At 47.4% G+C, this 19913-nt stretch overlaps 1 protein-coding gene across 1 annotated transcript in view; it reads right to left on the bottom strand.

Moving 5' to 3' along the window:
- LMTK2 (lemur tyrosine kinase 2) overlaps nucleotides 1-19913 on the bottom strand; it is a 173914-nt gene that overhangs the window by 106668 nt on the left and 47333 nt on the right. Inside the window, exon 3 of the mRNA XM_019930678.3 lies at nucleotides 11305-12006. The gene's annotated coding sequence lies outside the window, so the exon portion shown is untranslated. The remainder of the gene's footprint in view (nucleotides 1-11304; nucleotides 12007-19913) is intronic.

The raw sequence follows: 19913 nt of genomic DNA, 5'->3' as shown, positions 1-19913 counted from the left end.
GTCTTTGACCCCTTCCCTGACCCAGGGCTCCTAAAACCCTAGTCAATTCCTACATGAGAAGAGCACGAGGAGCATCTCTTGTTCTAATGAGGTGACTCTTGATGGGCTCCTGGATGGGGGCCTCCAGAAAGACCACGCCACGATTAGAAGCTTGGAATTTTCAGCCTTATCCCCCATCCTCCAGACAGGGGAGAGGGGCTAGAAATAGAGTTAATAATTTATCATATCGGGGGCTTCCCTGGTGGCACAGTGGTTAAGAATCTGCCTGTGAATGCAGGGGACACAGGCTCGAGCCCTGGTCCGGGAAGATCCCACATGCCGCAGAGCAACTAAGCCCGTGCGCCACAACTACTGAGCCTGCGTGCCACAACTACTGAGCCCGCGTGCCACAACTACTGAAGCCCGCGTGCCTAGAGCCCGCGCTCCGCAACAAGAGAAGCCACCTCAATGAGAAGCCCCTGCTCGCCGCAACTAGAGAAAGCCCGCGCACAGCAACTAAGACCCAACACAGCCAAAAATAAATTAATTAAATAAATAAATTTAAAAAAATAATTTATCATATCTACGTGAGGATGTCTCCATGAAATCCCAATAGGAGGGATTGGGATTTATAAATTAATTAAAAATAAATTAAATAAATTAATAAATTAATTAAATAAATTTAATTAATAAATTTAATAAATTTATTAAATAAATAAATTTAAAAAAATAATTTATCATATCTACGTGAGGATGTCTCCATGAAATCCCAATAGGAGGGGGTTCAAAGAGCTTTCAGGCTGGCAAACACATCCACATTGGGAGGGTGACACACCTCAAATCCATGGGGACAGAGCTCCTACACTTGGGACCCTCCCAGACTTCACCCTATGTATCTCTTCATCTGGATGTTTATCTGTATCCTTTATTATATCCTTTAATATACTGGTAAACGTAAGTAAGTGTTTCCCTGAGTGCTGTGAGCCACTCTAGCAAATTAAGTGAACCCAAGGAGGGCGCTGTTGGAACCTAGCACAGGTGATAACTTGGGCTTGCGACTGGCACTGGAGTGGAGGCGGGGGGCATTCTTGTGGGACTGGGCTCTTAACTTGTGGGATCTGACACTGTCTCCTGGTAGACAGCATTAGAGTTGAGTTAAATTGTAGGACACCCAGCTGGTGTCACAGAGAATTGTGTATTGTGGGAAAAACCTCTTCTCATTTGTTGACCAGAATTGTCACAAGTGAAGTGTTTTCTCTTAGTAAAGGAGACTCACAGGTGAAAGAAACAGAGAGAGAAGAGCTGGGGTTTTCCCTACATGGAAAGGAAAAAACTAAGGGAAAATGCTCAGGCTGTATTAAATGAAAAAAGTGGACTGCAAAATATTGTAATTATACCACGCGATCCTTTGCTGTAATTTTAGTGATGGCTGAGGTTCTATTGCTTCCTATGTACTCAGCACTGTACTGTTTATATCACTGAAATTTCCCCAATGACCCTGTGAGGTAGGCACAGTTAATATTCCCATTTTACAGGTTAGAAGGCCGAGGTGCAGAGAAATTCATTCCTTTGCCTGAGGTGGCAGTTAAGCAGAGGAGCTGGGCTTGTAACCCAGGCGTACCTGTCTCCAGAGCCCTGGCAAAAAATCACTCAGGGGCCGTGAATTTCCAATTTTGTAAGAAACAAACCCCTCAAAAAATGAATGGAGGGCTTCCCTGGTGGCGCAGTGGTTAAGAATCCGCCTGCCAATGCAGGGGACATGGGTTCGATCCCTGGGCCCGGAAGATCCCACATGCCACGGAGCAACTAAGCCCGTGCGCCACAACTACTGAGCCTGTACTCTAGAGCCCACAAGCCACAACTACTAAGCCTGCGTACCACAACTACTGAAGCCCACACGCCTAGAGCCTGTGCTCTGCAACAAGCGAGGCCACGACAATGAGAAGCCCGTGCACCGCAAAGAAGAGTAACCCCCGCTCGCCGCAACTAGAGAAAGCCCCTGCACAGCAAAAAAGACCCAACGCAGCCAAAAATAAAAAGAAATTAATTAATTAATTTTTTAAAAAATGAATGGAGCAGAGGGATACTGGAAGGATAAAGGCCCAAATGTTAGCTCTGGTTAAGCATGGGTGGTGAGATGATTTTCCACACTCTCCACAAATTTATGTTGCTTTTAAAGTAAAACAAATTTAGGGAATTCCCTGGCGGTCTAGTGGTTAGGACTCCACACTTTCATTGCCGAGGGCCCAGGTTCAGTCCCTGTTGGGGAACCTAAGATCCCCCAAGTTTAGCGGTGCAGCAAAAAAAAAAAAAAAAAAAAAAAAAAAAAGATTGAAACAAATCTATAAAACCCATATAAAAGAAGGGGCATACGCTATATATAAGTCCACACCAGCATGTCATAAAAAACTCTCCTCTCTTGGGGTCTCTAAGGAATTTGTAACCACGGGCTCTGGGGGTCCCCATGAAGAGACACACCCATAAATGCCCAGAGCAGCCCAGGGCTCCAGAAGATGCCCAGAAAACACTTGACGGTCAATGGCTACAGTGGAAGTTTAATGAAAGCAGTTTCTGAAATGAACTGCCATTGCCCTAAGGGCAGCAGACGCAGCTCTAAGGGACCTGCTGTGACAGGGCAACGCTGCTCTTTATATTTAAGGAGCGCCTCTCAGTGCGGCCCCTCTGACTCACGCCTGGGGACCCCTCTCACAGACCGCGCCACCAGATAGGCCACTAGGTGGCGAGCGTCAGCCCGACTCGACGACTGGTCCAGCCAACACGACGGACTCTGGTTGCCGCGGATACAGCTGGGCGGGGGCGGAGCCAAACTGGAGCCGAGAAGGAAGGGGCTGGTCTCATCTGTCTGCCACCCTCCTGTTACCAATCCCCACCCCATCGCCTCCAGTCCTGTCGCCCCACCCGCAGCTCTCAGTTTCCCTGTCTTTAAAAGGCAGAGACTGGGGAGGAGTGAAAAACAAAAGGAAAACTTTTCAGCACTGCTTTTTTTTTTTCTTATTGAAGGTTATGGAACGGTTCAAACATACAGAAAACTACACGGAGTAAAAACAACTCTCATGCACCCTCCATCCAGAATAAATATATGTTAACGTTTTTGTTTTACGTTTCTGATTTTTAAGAAATCCCCTTTGAAGATGGAAGAGATATGGGAACATATGTATATGTATAACTGATTCACTTTGTTGTAAAGCAGAAACTAACACACCATTGTAAAGCAATTATACTCCAATAAAGATGTTTAAAAAAAAAAAAGAAAGAAATGCCCTTTGGATCCCTCCTGAATCTCACTTTCCTCTCCCTGGAGGCAAAATCCCTAACTTGAAGTTGGCCTGTATCCTTCCTGCCCATGCTTTTCTACTTTCACTACCTCAATAGTATCCATAAACAATGGAGAGTATTGTTCTTGTTTTCAAATGTACATTTTCACACCGAACGTAGTCTTCAAACTGCTTTTTCACCCAACATATTGTTGAGATTTATTCTCGATAGATGTTCATTTTAACTGCCTTATAGATGTCCTAGATGTTCATTTTAACTGCCTTATAGATGTCCTTTGTTTTAACATACCCATTTTTATTTTGTTTAAATATGGTCATTTCTATTGTTTCCATTTTTTTGCTGTTACAAACAATGCTGCAGTGAACATCCTTGCTCTTTGCTCCCGGTGCCCCATACAAGAGATTCTCTCTGGAATACGTTTAGGAGCACGGGTTCTGGGTTGTGAGAGATGAACAGCCTCCAGTCACCAGGGATTGCTGATTGCTCGGTAAGTGAGTGAGGCAATCTCCACTCCCACCAGCAGGGTGCAAGTTCCCATTTCCCCAAGTCCTCACCAGGACTTAGTGTTGTTACCCTTCCATTTTTCAGCTTCATGTCTTCCTGCCTACTCCTCAGGGAGGTGAGAGGAGGTGGCTCACTGATAACAGTGGCTGATCTTTGAACTGCATCCCTAGTGGACGTTTAAGAATACGTTTTGCAGCTTCTCCTTTTGCACAGACCTGTGGGGAGTAGGGCAGGCTCCTGCCCTGGGTACCATCGGTTTCTTCTAAGTGCCCACAGTGCCATCAGAATGAATGCCCTTGACCGCACTCCTTGTCACCTCTGCTTCCTCCCACCCCATCTCCTTCCTCGCTATGCTCTTAACCTGCCCAGTCCCAGCAGAGTCAGCAGAGCAGGGCTGGCTTCCTGGGTGAGTGACACGTGCAGTTGGCAGGACCCCACGCTCAGAGGAGTCCCTTGTTTAGCTTCATGCTCTGCTCTCACTGTCTTGAAATTCTTAATAATTTTCTCTTTGAACTTGTTTGTTGAGTGAGGTCCGATGGGACAACGGCACAGGTACATAAACAAGAGAGGTACCTGAAATAAGCATGTCCATGGTTGCTTGTCACCCCATTTGCTTAATGACATTCCTGATGCTCCATGGACCCATGATGTGTGGGAGTTCAGGGAGGCTCAAAGCTAGGATAAGGGGTAAGCAAAATGGGGTCCATCCATACCATGGAATGTCATTCAGCCTTAAAAGGGAGAAAATTCTGATACAGGCCGCAACATGGATGAACCTTGAGGACATTAGGCTCAGTGAAATAAGCCAGTAACAAAAGGGCAAATGTTGTATGATTCCACTGACATGAACCTATTCTAGGCTCCTAGAATAGTCACATTCATAGAGACAGAAAGTTTGAGGGAGGTTGCCTGAGGCTGGAGGAAGGGAAGGTGTGGAGTTTTTGTTGAATGGGGACAGAGTTTCAGTTTGGGAAGGTGAAAAAGTTCTGGGGACGGATGGTGGTGATGGTTGCAGAACAATATGAATGTACTTAATGCCACTGAACTGTACTCTTAATAAATGGCTAAAATGGTAAATTTTATGTTAGGTATGCTTTACCTTAATAAAAATCATCACCACCAGCAAAAAAAAAAACAACCCACTTACCTTGAAATTAGGTGGGACATGTTTCATGCTGGGGGAAATGCAGGTCCAGATGGCAGCCCTGAGTGTCTGTGGACCTGTGAGCACATCAGTATAACCCCCTTGAAGGAGCCCAGCCCCTTTGCGTGCAGAGCACCGCGGACCGAGATGTTCACCCTGCCCGCCCTCGGTGCAGAGGCGGGAGGCGAACTGCCTGTCTCCCTCCTTGTGAGGCTCTGTACTCACTCCCCCCCTCAAGCTCTATCAACTGCACCACGAACAACAAAGGACAAAACAAAATAAAAGTCGTCCACACCAACACATACATCTTTCTGCCTTCTGTCCAGTCTTTGTTCACCTGCAGGTGTATTTTTACCCAGTTTGAGTCAGCACAGAGACATTTTTGGATTCTGCTTGTTTTACTTTAATGTTGTGGACATTTTCATACATGGCTGCAGTCCTCGTGGTTGTTATTTTTAAGAGCTGGGAAACAACATCCCATCTGGTCAATGTACCATAATTTATTTTGCCCTTCTCCTACTTTTGGACGTGTGGCCTGTTTTTAGTCTCCCACGAATTTGAGGAGTGGCCTGGCCAGCTGAGCACTTTCATGCATCAAGATTTTGTCCTTGAGTCTCATACCAGCATGAGACGATGTGCCCTGGCCGTGTCCCAGAGCGTCTCCAAGAACCCCAGGAGCTAGAGCAGGCGCTCAAAGAACCAAGGTTGGGGAAGGGCCTGAGGCATTAGTGGACCCCAAGAGGACCCCAGAAGGGAGCACACACTGTGGGACACAGGTACCTACACGGGCCACATGGATGCTGCCAAACTTTTGCAATTTCAAGTTTGAGGGAGCCCAGGGCCAGCCTCAAGTTCAATAATTTCCCAGAAGGACTCAGAGAACTCTGCAAAGCTACTGTACTCATGGTTATGGTTTATTATAGAGAAAGGACATATATTAAGGTCAGCCAAGGGCAGAGGCTCATGGGGCAGAGTCCAGGCAGGTTCTACACACAGAGCCTCTAGCTGCCTCCCTCCAGTGGAGGCATGGACAGAGCTAAATCTCCCAAAGAATGAGGTTATGTGTTGATCGGTTGATGAAGATGTGATCAGAGGCTGGTGGGAACCTAACCCCATATTTTCCCCATGAGCAATGGTTCTGTGTTCACTAGTTCAGTGTTGGCGGAGATTTTATAGAATATAATGACCTCGAATAATAGGAATTGACTGTAAGTGAAGTCATGGGTGGGATGAGAATATCACAGAAGACAGCACAGGGTGAAGGGGGACAGCATCCAGCCTGGTGCAGGAGGAGGCGCCTGAAAAGGAGACTGGGAAGGCAGCTCCAATGAGGCAGAGGAAATTCCACCAAGCCCAGCAGAAAGAACCTTCTGGCATCTCTCCTGCCAAGAGGACAGGCGAGAACAGGGCTGAAATGCCCCGGCTCTAGTGACATGGAGGTCATCATTGGTGACCTCAGTGTCAGGGTGGGAACAGACAGGGGCTCGAGAGAGCATGGGGGATGGGAGGCTTTTAGTTTAGAGACATCTTTTGGGGAGTTTGGCTGTGAAAGGGAGAAGAGAGAAAGCTGGTGTTAATTAAAGGGGGTGAAGGGTCCTGAGAGTGTTCTTTTTTGTGTGCTTTGTTTTGTTTCCAATGAGAGAGGCTAAGGTCTGTTGAAAAGCCGAGATGGGGAGGATCCAGTGGCTGGAGAGATGGGGTGGGGGTGGGGGAAGAGGGAGGGGTCCAAGTCCCATGGGGGGGCGGATGGAGGGAGGGAAGAGGGGCATTGGGCGTTTCTAGCTGGAGGCTCCCAGGATCTTTGTGAAGTGGGAGGCCAGGCCACTGGTGAGGGGGTGTTGGGGGGAGGTAAGGGGCAGAGATCCGAGGTTGGAGGAGAGAAGGGGGAGGTTGAAATAGTTATTGCAGAGTGTGGAGGAGTGACAGGACCCCAGAGTCACTGGGGAGTGCCGTGGGCCCTGGGGGACGGCCGTGGAGGATGTACAGCAGAGCCCCTGAGTCCTCTGACTCTCCAGGCCCCCCGCCCCCCTCGCCCTCTCCCCAGCTGCTCAGGGCCAGACCCAGAGAGAGCACCTTGCCTTTGTTCCTGAAATCCCACCCCCCAAATCAGCTGGCACCAATGTAGCAGAGGGTATCTATGCATAGACGTCTGAATTTAAAAGATGTCAACATACAAACTACCACCATCTCAGCCCAGGGAATAGAAAGCAACTGTGGGACGTGTTCACAAGATCCAGGGCTTTGGGACGGGGGCTTTAAAAGGGGTTTTGTGGTCACCTCTTTCTGATTTTGAAGGATGGCCCCGTCCCCACAACCGGTGCAGGTGGAGGAGAACCAGAGCCCGTCTCCCCACCGCCCTCACCGCAGGCACCATCTGTGCCTGAGAACAGCTCGCCCCATGTGGCTGGCTCTGTTTCTGGAAACCAGCAAGGGGATGAAGCATCTCTGATGTGGAGCCCACGGGAGACCCACACGTATGAAGCAAGCAGGCCAAAAAAAGGCAGTCCAAAATAGATTCTGTCTTTGGCAGAAAATGCCTTAGTGCCAGAATGGAAAAGATTGACCAAAATGAGCCATTTTCAAGGCCCTCTGAAGGAACATGCATGTGGAGAACAGCGAGTCCAGAGGTGAGAGCCAGCAGAGGAGGGTGGAGAGGCCTTTTCTGGAGCTTTCTCTACATGTGGGCAGTGCTGCCTTCTGCCTGGGCCACAATGCCGGGCCTGGCCTTCAGGGGGCCTTGAGGAAACCGAGAGGCCTCTGGTCAGGGTGACACTGGGGGTTCTGAACGTCTCTCCTGGGTTGGTCTTAGTGCTGAGACCAGGCACAGCTCTCATGGGAAGCCCATCACCCAGGGCTTTCTGCCTAAAAGAGGTCCAAGAGCCACGATCCCAGGAACAGGCTGCCTTTCTCCAAGGGGCCTTAAGCCCAAATGGTGGGTAACTGGGGGATTTCAGGATGGATGTGGGCCCCTGGGGGGTGCAGATGACCAGGCCACAGGAACCGTCTCCCAGGATGCACTGAAGGCAGAAACCGTGGGAATCACTTGGAAGGAAGACCTTACTAGAAAAACACAATGATATGTATATCAGGACATTTCTAAGAACAGCAGGAGAAAAACCATGGTGGTTTCCAAGAAAACGGCTTTTTAAACGTTAAGCAAATCTGCAGGCAGCAAAGGAAAAAATAGATAAATTGGAAAACCTCAGAATTTAAAACTTGTGTGCATCTAAGGACACTATCAACAGAGTGAAAAAGCAGCCCGTGGAATGGGGGGAAATAGATGCAAAGCTTATATCTGATAAGGGGTTAATATCCAACATATATAAAGAATTCCTACAATTCCACAACACCCCCTCCCCAAACAATATGATTAAAAATGGGCAAAGGGGGACTTCCCCTGGTGGTGCAGTGGATAAGACTCCACGCTCCCAATGCAGGGGGCACAGGTCCAATCCCTGGTCAGGGAACTAGATCCCACATGCATGCTGCAACTAAGAGTTTGCATGCTGCAACTAAGGAGCCCACGAGCCACAGCTAAGGAGCCCACCGGCTGCAACTAAGACGCGGTGCAACCAAATAAATAAATAAATAAATATTTTAAAAAATGGGCAAAGGATTCAAGTTGACGTTTCTCCAAAGAAGATATACAAATGGTCAACAGGAAAAGATGCTTAACATGTCTAATCATTAGGGAAATGGAAATAAAAACCACAATGAGACACCATTTCATACCCATAGGATGTCTACTATATTAAAAAAAAAAAAGACAATGACAAGTGTTGGTTAGTATGTGGGAAAATTAGAACACTAGTGCACTGTTGTTAAGAAATGTAAAATGATGAAGCTGCTGTGGAAAACAGGATGATGGTTCCTCAAAAAACTAAAAGTAGAAGTACCATATGATCCAGCAATTTCACTTCTGCGTATACACCCAAAAGGACTGAAAGCAGGGTCTTGAAGAGAGATTTTCACACCCATGTTCATAGCAGCATTATTCACAATAGCTAACACGTGGACGCAACCCGAGTGTTCATCGACAGATGAATGAATAAGCAAAACATGGTAATCCAACAGAATATGATTCAGCCTTACAAAGATAGGAAATTCTGGCACCTGCTACAACATGGATGGACCTTGAGGGTATTATGCGGAGTAAAAGAAGCCAGTCACAAAAGGACAAATTCTGTATGATTCCACTTAGACGAGGTACCTGGACTCGTCAAATTCACAGAGACAGGAAGTAGAATGGTGGTTGCTGGGGGTTGGGGGAGGGGAGGGAATTAGTGTTTAATACGGATAGTTTCAGATTTACAAGAGTTATGGGGATGGATGGTGGTGATGACTGCACAACAATGTGAATGTACTTCATACAACTGAACTGTACACTTGAAAATGGTTAGGATGCTAAATTTTATGGTATGTGCGTTCTAACACAATAAAGAAGAACGTTTTGCATTAAAATACAAAAACACTATTGAACTAAAAATATAAGATAAAATAAGTACAAGATTCCCTTTCATCAATTTGGAGGAAATCTGGGAATCTGCCAACCCGGGGCACAGTCAGCAGCTTTGGGTCCAACGTCAGCGGGGTCCCCAAGCGTCCGGGAGACGAGACCCCCTCCACTGACAAGGAGGGAACAAACCGGGGAATCCCACCCTCTTTTCCTCTTTCCAGCATCTGAGTCAATGCTGATTCTGTTCCTTTGCCCCAAAACAAAACCTGAGCTGCATGGCGCAGGATTGGCTTATCCCGCAGGCGTTGGCAGGCGGGCCCTGCCCCCGGGCGCCGTCTGCACACAGCAGGGACAAGTTAGCACATTTCAGAGCCTCTCCGCTCCCCTCTGCTGCACCCTGCATCCTGGGGCTCAGCCCAGCACTCGTCTTCGTCCTTGGCTCTGGGCTTAAGGAGAAGTTTAAACTTTCTGCTTAAATCATAAGAAATTCGATCTGGCCAAGCACTTTCCCCAGATTTAGCCACTTATCCTGTTTTGTTTGCAAATATCAGGTGCATTCTCTCAAGATAAAAATGGCGAGAGGTCATTATCCGGCGGGGTCCTGTTTGGACTCCAGGCCCGGGGTCTGTGCATGTGCTCAGCTTAGGGTGTGTAATGGTGGGGAATCCCGCAGGAGGCAGCACCCTGCTGCCCGGACACCCGTAGGGCCCCATCCAGGAGCACCCAAAGGTGAGCCTGGGGAATCTCTCTACATTTCTCCAGGAGGAGCCTGGAGGCCGAGTATGTGCTGCCAGAAACTTGGGGGGAGGTGATTTCTGACGTCAAGTCCCTGGAGTGTGGGGACTAATTGGAGAACTGAGGCTGGGGCCAGGCCTGAGCTTCTCTGAGGGGCCCTTTCTTGGTGGGCTCAGGACCCTCTTCCAGGCCAGACCCTAGCGATGAGCTGATAGGAAGACCGCCTGTGGACCAGCAGGCACAGATGCAACCACTTCCCCGCTCCTCCTCGGTACCACGTGCCCACAGGGCAGTCAACAAACTCGCCTTGAAAGATCCCTCAGCTACGAGATCTGCCCTTAGGACCAGCAAGTTGGTCCCAGCGACAGCATGGCTGGCAGTTAAGAGCCAAATTCTAGTGTTGGTGACCTTGGGCAAATCTTTTCACCTCTCTGAGCCTCAGTGTCCTCATCTGTAAGATGGGGATGTTAAAGTAATATTCCCTCCTAGGGTCGGCTGTGACATTTAAATGAATTAATTTACATACAAAGCACTTAGAACAGTGCCTGGCACAGAATAAGCTCTATATGATGTTATTATTGTTACATTCTAATGAGTGGAGACAGACCTCCCCAGAAGTAAACCAATGCCTGAGATAATTTCAAAGACATAATATTTATGAAGAAAACAAAACAGGGAAGGCAGACCTGAATTTGGGAACATAGTAATATGCAAATCAGGACATTCCTAATGACTGTGGGAGGAAAACCATAGTGGTTTCCAATTAAGTGGTCTTTCAAAATTTAAGATTTAATTATCCAAGTAATACACGGGTTACACATAATACCTTCTCCACATGAAAATTTGAAACATCACACATAAGGCTGACCTGAAGCAGCTCCAGAAAGGGTGTGAGGCTCACCCAGGACCCCACCCTCATCCCCAGCATCTATTTTTATTGATTCCTGCCTGCGTCATCTTGCTCCCAGAGAGATGAGTTAGTTCACGATAGTAAAGAGAAGTTGCCTTGGCCAGTCATAAAGAGATTTATAAGTTCTCTAATCTGTTAATTAGATAAGTTCTTTTGAGTCCATACTGAGACCTGCTCTCTGGGGGGACCATTCCCAGGCAGGACCCCCTCCCCAGCACGGCTATTTCTGGCTTCCTCTGAAAAGAGTCATAATGACAAGGCAGAAGGGCTTTTTCTTACCGTCCTCCGTGGCTGCAAACCTAATACCTCTTTCCAAAGCATTAGCTCAGCGTGGTGGAGGCCAGGTCCAGGGATCCACTTTTCTTGATTAAACGGAGAATGCATTTGCTGACGAGAAGTTCTGGATTCCAGACTTGGTGTTGGACTGGATGCAGTGTCTGTGGGGCCCCGCTGGCAGGGGCGCCAGTGCAAGTCAGCCCTGGGGATGGCGACCAGGAGTGCATGTCCTGTCCCCAGCTCACAGGTGTGAATGGGCCAACACAGGAACGGGCCTGAAATGTAGGGCTTTCCTGTCTTCTTTCTGAGAACGCCTCCCTCATCACCAGACTCCAAACTCTCAGGCTTCATTTTGGTTTCAAGTGTCAGCAGAGGCAGACTGGGGACAAAACAGTCCAGGACAAAGAGACTCACTCTTGCTTGTCACTTCTTAGCCCAGCCATGGCAATGACCAACATTGTCTCCCCAAAGGACACAAAGGCTACTCTGCCCAGCAGCAAAGGTGAGGGCATCTGCTCTCTTCCCCAAGTGAGGAGGGTCCTGGGGTGTCAGAGCAGCTGGACCTTCAGCACTCAGTCCAATCCTCTTGCTTTCAGATGAGGAAACTGAGGCTCAGAGGGGGTTGGTTTCCCCAGGGCTGTCACAGGGCTTCCAGACTCCCGGGTTCTGCTGCTGGCACGGAGACGACAGCTCCTCCTGTAGCATCTGGAATGCAAGGGAGTGGATTACCTTGAGAGACAGCACGGGATCACAGTTAAGATGCACAGGCCCTGGGCTCAGTCTGCCCAGCCTCAGCCTCTGCTTGGCCACTTACCAACCCCAGGACACCAAACAGCCATTTAATTCCCATTTAATAGCCATTTCTCCTCAGGGAGTTCATTGGTAAGACGGATATAAAAATAGAAGCTGTTTCATACAATAGAGCCCAGTATCTGACATGTGGCTAAGCGTTCAATAAATTCTGGATAGTATTGTTATTAATTTTGACATCTTTCATTGAGACCTCTTTGTGAATTAGAGAAAATTTATATTCTGGGGAAGGAAATGAGAGCCTTCCTTTGCTATCTGTGGCCAGGTCTGTAAATCTGAAATATTGCTTCAGTTGCCATTAGCATCCAGTCATGCCTATAGATAGTATATAAATAAAAAAGTCTATCTGTGATGACTACTTCTAGATGTACAGACCTCGGCTCCTCTAGAAGAGGATATTTGATATGATTTCCTTAATGACTGTATGCCAAATACATCCTATAAAAACACCAAATCACTTCACACCCACTAGGATGGATACAGCAGCATTATTTACAATAGCTCGAAGGTAGAAATGACTCAAATGCCCACCCTGGATAAATGGACAAACAAAATATGATATATACATACAATGGAATATTATTTGGCCACGAAAAGGAATGAAGTACTGACACCTGCTACAACACAGATAAAGCTTGACACAAAAGGACAAATATTCTATAATTCCATGTATATGAAATATTAAGAACAGGCAAATCCATAGAGAGCAAGTAGATGGGTGGCTGTCAGGGGAGAAAGAAGCGGGGAGTGAGGAGCAATGGCTTATTGGTGTGGGGTTTCCTCTCGGGGGCGATGAAAATGTTTTGGAACAAGATAGAGGGGTGGCTGTACAACATTGTGAATGCCTTGGATCCCACTGAATTGTTCACTTTAAAATGGTTAATGTTATGTGAATTTCACCTCAATAAACACACACACACACACACACACACACACACACTCGTTACCCATCTATGAGGAACTTCCGTGGAGATGGCAGATAAAAGCCTGAGGCACTGATTTAGGTTGGGCCACATCTTAAGTTAAAAACAAAAGAAAAAAATAACCCTTAAGGGTCTCTGTATCTTTTTCAGAATCTGGCAGCTTCAACCACAAACCTTTCTTTTGGAAAGGAAATTATGGTAGCGGAATGGGATGTAAATGGGATAAACTTTGTCAGGTAAAAATTCTGGAGAAGGGAAAGGGAGGTGGGAAGACACAAAGGTGATGGATGTTAACTAGACTTACTGTGGTGATCATTTCTCAGTCTATACAAATGGCAGATCGTGATGCTGTACACGTGAAACTAATATATGTTAATTACACCTCAGCTGAATAAACAAGACACAAAGGAGTTAGTCTCATCTCTCCTAGTACAGCATCAATTGGTGATTGTAAAATTAAAACATGATATTTTATAAAAGCCAAAAAAATGATAAAAATTAAAACAGAATTTTAAATACTCCTGTAGAGATATCAGGCCCTAGTTTGAGAAACGCTGGCTGGGACGTGAGCTGAGTTAGCGCCTGACCCCAGACCTTCCAGCCCACCTGTGCCAGTCAGGGCTGCAGGCCAGGCGCCAGGAGTATGGGCTGTGTGTTCCAGGTGCCTCCCATCTCTCACCTCCTTCCACCTCCCGGAGCCCTGTCCCACCCGATTGTATCGAGGCCTCCTTTACAGAATAACTAAGTTATTCTGAGTAACTCAGAACCCTCCGTTCCGACGAGACCACGCATGCCTGTGTGGTGGGGCAGAGGTGCCCAGAGAGGCCTCAAACAAGACACCACAGACTCCAGTTCTCCAGGTGGCCTGGCCCCGAGTGGCCGTGTGACCCTGAGCACCTCCCTCAGCCTCAGTGCCCCCCGAGGCCCCATCTTTAAGATGAAGCAGTTGATCACCAAGTGAGCCTGGAGATCAGGATGCTCTAAAGTTCCAAGGATTCCTACCGCTTGGAAAAAGTGGCCCCGGGCTCCACTCCCTGCTCCTCCCCAGGCTCCGTGGGGCTCGGTGTGCTCACCTGTAGCGTGGGGAGAACGATGCTCACCCCTGGCCCACGCAGCAAAAAGACATTTGACTATCTTACAAATTCTAAATACCTTTTCCGTGAAATGCCTCAGTATTGTCATAGCAACTCGTCAAATCTAAGCATATTTGAATGTGATCTCCCATAATTTGAAATTTAAATAGTACTGTGGTTCTGTATATTATGTTTAAAAATTAAGTATGGAAACCTTTCTTTGTCTATGAATGCTTGAATGAAAAGAAAGTAATGGAAGGATTGATTAAAAAAAAAAAAGTTCTCCACTCTGGATGATGCGTCGGAGGAGCTATGAGTCCTGGGAGGCCCCACCAGCCAGGTAGGTGTCCTGGGGGCTGACAAACATGCTGTCTGAGCAGGAATTTTCAGGGACCGACTGCCAGGTGAGTGTGCTCAAACCTCTAGTCCAGGGACCCAAATGGGACATCAAATTAGGTGAACCACCAACAGCTCCTGCTCTGCCCCCCTCCCTCACCTGCTTCCCCAGCCAGATCCCTGGCTATGAAGGGGACCCAATGCTGGAGTCACCCTGGAGGCGGCTCAGGACCCAAAGACAAAAAGCCTGGATTTGGTCCCATCTAGATGACCTTGTTCATGTGGGAGAGCCTTCTGGAATTAAACTCCATCTCACCCCATTCTGAGGCTCCATGCTTTCGACGCCACACAAGGACATGCTCACTGCCCATGTCTTTGCCTGGGAATTTCCCAGAAGTTCTCAGCATAGATGAAAACCTCTTGTGAAGGCGGGAAAGTCCCCAGGCCTAGGGAGCTGGGCTCTGCGACTCTGGGTCCCCATCGCGTGAAGGCATACAGCCCTTGTCCCATCAGGACCAATGGCCAAGTCAGCATGTGGGGTGACAGAGCCATGGGTCCCGATGGGCAGAACCAAAGGCGAGAGACTGTGGCAACCCACAATGTGGCATCTCAGCCAGGAGTGAAAAAATACAGCAAAGAGCAGCCTACAAAAGGATGTGCCTCTTTTTTTCTGTGCCGACCCTCGTGGCTGCCCGGCCTCCCATGACTGGGTGCCTTTGTCTGTGGGATCCAGTGGAGATATTGATCTGCCTGGATTGCAATGCCTGGGACAAGGAAGCAGTTAAAAGCTTAGAAAAGGGAAATTCCACTAAACATTGAGATAGCGGCAAAGTAAAGTTAACCTGGATGAACCTTGAGGGTATGATGCTAAGTGAAATAAGCCAGGCACAGAGGGACAGATGCCATATGATCCCACTTACGTGAGGTCCCTGGAGGAGCCCAATTCATAGACAGAAAGCAGAAGGGAGGTAACGGGGGTTGGAGGAGGGGGATGGGAAGTTAGTGCTCAATGGGGGCAGGGCCAGTGTCATCAGATTGCTTAATTTTCAAAAGAACTAGAAATCCTGATTTCTAGGTTAAGTTCATTGGGCGTGAATTCAAAAAGTTAAAAAAATACTTTGTAATCTAACACTACGCAGGCCAAATAAAACCCATTTGTCGGTTAAAAAAAAGAGGCTGTCATCTGTGGCTTCACCCATGAATATGAACTTGAACTGAAGTTAGGGGGCTGTGGATTTCACTTTCATTCATCACAATATTTTGTCTACTCTGAAGGTAGAGCTAGGTGGCCTGCTGTCACGATCGCTCCTGTGGTGTGTACAGGAGGTCCAGTGCCCTTTGCCTGTGTTTTGGGACCTCACGTGGCTGTCACTCTGTGCCTATGGGGACTTGTCTGCCCCATGGCTGCAGGTGTGAGGATAATCCAGACCCACCCAGACCTGGCTCAGTCTGAGCTCCTGACCCATCCTGCCACATTATACTGAGGCCTGTTCTCAGATTCCTGCCCCATCGCTGAAAGAAGGAATGCATGAATGCATGCATGCATGAATGAATGGAAGGATGGGTGAGTGGGTGGATGGACGAATGAATGATTGGGTGGGTGGGTGGATGAATGCATATGAATGAAGGAAGAGGGTAAAGGTCCCTTTCCTGCCCCTGTGGCATTCAATCACCTGGACTCCTAATCGGCATTGTTCAGCTCCTGGCACTCTCTCCTCCCCATGTCTGTGCCCACGACCAGCTCTTCACTGCCACCCCTCCTCACCCCTTACCCCCGCCGGCGCCCCATTTCCTCTCCTCCCTTCTCTGGCTCCTTAGTTCCCTGCACAAAACTCCCTCCTCCTTCTCAGGCTTCACCCCAAATCAAACGGCCTCGTGCTCCTAGCGTTCTGCACATGGAGGCTGGGAGATAGGAGTGCTTTTTCCCACCAGAAGCATCAGGCACACTGCAGCCAGCTCAGCCACAGAACAAAGACTTTACGCTTGAAACCAGAGGGACCAACCATGATGGAGTTGGTAATGAAACACTAGTAAAAAAAAAAAAAAAAAAAAAATCATAAAAAGTTAAAAGGCAGGGCTCCCCTGGTGGCGCAGTGGTTGAGAGTCCGCCTGCCGATGCAGGGGACATGGGTTCGTGCCCCGGTCCGGGAAGATCCCACATGCCGCAGAGCAGCTGGGCCCGTGAGCCATGGCGACTGAGCCTGCGCCTCTGGAGCCTGTGCTCCGCAACGGGAGAGGCCACAGCAGTGAGAGGCCCGCGTACCGCAAAAAAAAAAAAAAAAAAGTTGAAAGGCAAACAAGTTGGGATCATATTTGCCACAAGCCTCACCCACAAAAACTAAGTAGCCTTATCATATCAGGATATCACACAAATCAAGATGAAAAATACTAAGACATAATGAAAGTAAGGTATTTTAAATATATATATAAAATGAATAATTGTATGATACATATGACCACACACACTAGAAAAAAATGAATAAAAACAACAAGATACCATTGCTTTGTCTATTAATTTAACAAAAGAAACAATGATAATATTTTTGTACTGCGGGCCTCTCACTGTTGTGGCCTCTCCCATTGTGGAGCACAGGCTCCGGATGCACAGGCTCAGCGGCCATGGCTCACGGGCCCAGCCGCTCCGCGGCATGTGGGATCTTCCCAGACCAGGGATCGAACCCATGTCCCCTGCATCGACAGGGGGACTCTCAACCACTGCGCCACCAGGGAAGCCCAACAATGATAATATTTGAAGGTGTTAGAAAAATGGCACCAATAGACTTGCTTGATGCAGGGTTGCCACAAACCTTCAATTTGTAAAAAATGCAGTATCTGTGAAGTGCACTAAAGGGAAGCAAAGTAAAACGGGGTGTACCTGCAGTGGTCCAGCTTTATTCTTTTGTATGTGGCTGTCCGGTTTTCCCAACACCATTTATAGAAGACGCTGTCCTTTTCCCATTGTATAGTCTTAGCTCCTTTGTTGTAAATCAATTGACCATATAGTGTGGGCTAATTTCTGGCTCTCTATTCTATTCCATTGATCTATTTCTGTTTTTTCTCTCTGCCAATACCATACTGCTTTTATTACTATAGTTCTGTAATATAGTTTGAAATCAAGGAGCATATGCCTCCAGTTTTGTTCTTTCTCAAAATTGTTTTGGCTATTTGGGGTCTTTTGTGGTTTCACAGAAATTTTAGAATTCTTTGTTCTATCTCTGTGAAAAATGTCATTTTTGAATTTTGATAGGGATTGCATTGAATCTGTAGATTGCTTTGGGTATTATGGACATTTTAACATATTAATTCTTCCAATTCATGAACACAGAATATCTTTCCATTTATTTACATCTTCTTCAGTTTCTTTCATCAATGTGTTATAGTTTTCAGTGTACAGTTAGTTCTTTCACCTCCTTGGTTAAATTTATTCCTAGGTATTTTTTTCCTTATGATGCAATTGTATGTAGTGGTTTAATCTAGTTGAAGAAATTATGGATAAATATTTTTCTTTTTATTTTTTCCTGTAATTTTGCCCTGATGCACCTATATTTCCTCAACATTCAGAAAAAGACATTTTTTAAAGGAGGGGAAAAGGAAAGAGAACTAACTAAGCAAACATAGCATGCAGAAAGCCACCTTCATTTGCACACCTGAGCCAGGTCCCTGGTGTGGGAGGAAGGAGAGTTGAGAATCAAGGTTCCCAAGCAACATTCCCTCCAAACACAAGACTTGGGACCATGGTTAGAGCTAGTTCTGTGACCTCAAGCAAGTTACTTAATCCCTCGGAGACTTTATTTCTTTATCTTCAAAATGGGTGAATAACACCAGTACTTACAAGCTTGCTTCGAGGGTCTAATGCTGAACGGTCCAATATGATAGCCGCTAGCCACATATGGCTATTTCATTCACTGTAAGTATATTAAACTTCAGTCTGTCAGTCCTACTGGTCACATTTCAAGGGCTCAATAGCCACATGTGGCTAGTGGCTCCTGCATTGGACAGAGCAGATACAGAACACGTCCGTCAAGGTGGAAGGTTCTGTTGGACAGAGCTGGTCTGGGGCATGTGCAGTGCCCAGTCCATCATTAGGACCCAAGAAGGCCAGCTGTGATTATGATTCACTGTGAACTCTTAAATCTAGGCCCACTGCAGGGGTAAGGGAAATGAGGAGAAAGCCTCTTGCTGAGAACTTAGGAAAAGGAGAAAAAATAGTGGAGGTTTTGTTGCTGAGGAAAAGAGTACAGAGCTCTTATGACTTCAGCTACCCTCCAGGATGGATGCCCGTCAAATTCCTCCCTGGCATCAGCAGAAGAAGACTCCAGCGGCAAACTTGTATGTTTCTCCCTTCTCCAGAGACAGAGGCCACCTTTCATAATGAAGTGCTCGAGAAATATGTGGTTACCTTCACTTCTTGGGATTGGCAAGGGGAATAGCTTTCCCTCAATTGGATACAAAATTTCTGAATCACAAAAAATGTTGCTGTGATAACCTTCATTTGTTTTAGGCAATTCTGTTTCAACTGCACTGATTTAAAAGGAGTGTGTGTGTGTGTGTGTGTGTGTGGTCAGCTCTTTGGGGAGCTACAGAGAAAGAACCAGAATTATTTTGCCCTTGGCTGTATCATCATTAAAATCTGACTTCGTTCCTTCCATGGAAGTTAAGCCTGGGGGAGGAGGTGTGGGATAAATGTGCCTGGGATAACTGCATTCAGCATTTCACACTTTAGCATTTCCCAAATTAGGGAAATGGGTCACCTCCTCAGGACTGCTTGATCCAGCTGCCGGCTCGGGGTCAGAAGCGAAGGCAAACTGGGACCTCCACCGTAAGTCCTGTCTGCTGGACGCACATGGGGCGGGTGGGAGGGGGAGGGTGCCTGGCTGCTGATTGCACCTCAATACTAGCCCACCCTGCGAAGTCCCATTTCAGCGCCTTAAGAGGCCCCTCTGGCAAGCGCATCTGTGTTGGATTCCACAGCTGCAATCACACTCACTGGGTGGTGTGATGAGCTGAACATCAGGACTTTCCAACCCAACCCACAGGGACACTCTTTCCTCCCAGCCCCTGCCGCTGACTCCTGTCCACGGGGTCCCTCCATTCAGAGGACCATCCACACAGTCTATGGGCAGCGTGAGGTTGACCTTTCAAGGGGTGGTTGAACCATCAGTGTATAATTAGCAGTTTCTTGGGTCGTTTGGGAGCACCCAGAAATGCCATCCTGGCGACAGAGGGAGTTATGATGCTCCTTATAAGAGCCTGGCACTGATGCCGTAAGTGGGTTACCAAGTGTCTCTTGCTCCTTGGGCAAAAAGTCTTGCGGGAGAAGAAGTGAAGCTGAACAGCTCGGGGAAGTGGGATACAAATGGGGCTTTTTGAATCTCTAGGTTACTGGTTCAGCTTGGGTCCCATGGGAGACACCCAAAGGACCCCTCCCCCCACTCTCCACAGGAGAAGCCAGGAGTCCTGGTCTGTCCCT

This window comes from Tursiops truncatus, chromosome 15 (assembly GCF_011762595.2).
Source record: "Tursiops truncatus isolate mTurTru1 chromosome 15, mTurTru1.mat.Y, whole genome shotgun sequence".
Taxonomy (NCBI): domain Eukaryota; kingdom Metazoa; phylum Chordata; class Mammalia; order Artiodactyla; family Delphinidae; genus Tursiops; species Tursiops truncatus.
This window is presented reverse-complemented; position numbering and strand designations above follow the sequence as displayed.